We start from the raw sequence: 1,023 nt of genomic DNA on the forward strand, positions 1-1,023 counted from the left end.
TACTTATTTTTTCCGGTTATGTTTCAGGTACTTTAGCAAGCGTTTATGCAAACTCGTTCTCGTGCTCGCAAGAGGACTTTAGATACAGCTGAGGAGACAGACGAAGTTCTTGATATTCTGGAGAAGTTAGATTTTGAGGATTCGGATTCAGGAACTGAGCAGAAAGAACCAGTAAACATGGGAGATCATATTGTTCAAGCTGATCCAGCTCTTATGGATTTTTCTCGGCCTAAAATTGATGACATTCAGTCAAGCATCCTTCATCCGGCTATTCAAGCTAACACCTTTGAAATCAAGCCGGGCACTATTCAGATGGTGCAGAATTCTGTTTCTTTTGGAGGAGCAGCAACTGAAGACCCCAACATGCACATAAGGAATTTTGTCGAGATCTGCAGCACTTTTAAGTATAATGGCGTGACTGATGAGGCTATCAAGTTGAGGCTTTTCCCATTCTCACTGAGGGACAAGGCTAAAGACTGGTTACATTCTGAACCAGCTGGGTCCATCACTACGTGGCAAGATTTTGCGCAAAAGTTTATGGTGAAGTTTTATCCGATGGCAAAGACTGCTGCTATGAGGAGTGCTCTTACTCAGTTTGCGCAGCAACCTACAGAATCTATGTGCGAGGCTTGGGAACGCTACAAGGAAATGTTGAGAAAATGTCCACATCATGGAATGCCGGATTGGATGGTGATCACTGGTTTCTATAATGGTTTGGGGGCCCAATCTTGGCCCATGCTCGATGTAGCAGCTGGAGGCGCCTTATGGGCTAAAAGCTATACTGAGGCGTATAATCTTATAGAGACGATGGCTGCAAATGAGCATCAAAACCCAACTCAGAGGATGACGTCAGGCAAGGTAGCAGGTATTCTGGAAGTTGATGCAGCCACCGCTATTGCAGCCCAGCTCCAAGCGCTAGCAATGAAGGTTGATTCTCTGGCTACGCATGGAGTTAATCAAATAGCTATGGTTTGTGAGCTTTGTGCAGGTTCTCATGCTACGGATCAGTGTTCTCTTGTCAAT

The 1,023-nt window shown here is 45.0% G+C and overlaps 1 non-coding gene across 1 annotated transcript; it reads right to left on the minus strand.

Moving 5' to 3' along the window:
• Positions 1–570: 570 nt before the first annotated feature.
• On the minus strand, positions 571–677 carry LOC141681489 (small nucleolar RNA R71). Its single transcript, XR_012558919.1, has one exon. It is a non-coding gene; the product is annotated as a small nucleolar RNA R71 (small nucleolar RNA).
• Positions 678–1,023: the final 346 nt, after the last annotated feature.

This window comes from Apium graveolens, chromosome 8 (assembly GCF_009905375.1).
Source record: "Apium graveolens cultivar Ventura chromosome 8, ASM990537v1, whole genome shotgun sequence".
Classification (NCBI taxonomy): Eukaryota; Viridiplantae; Streptophyta; class Magnoliopsida; order Apiales; family Apiaceae; genus Apium; species Apium graveolens.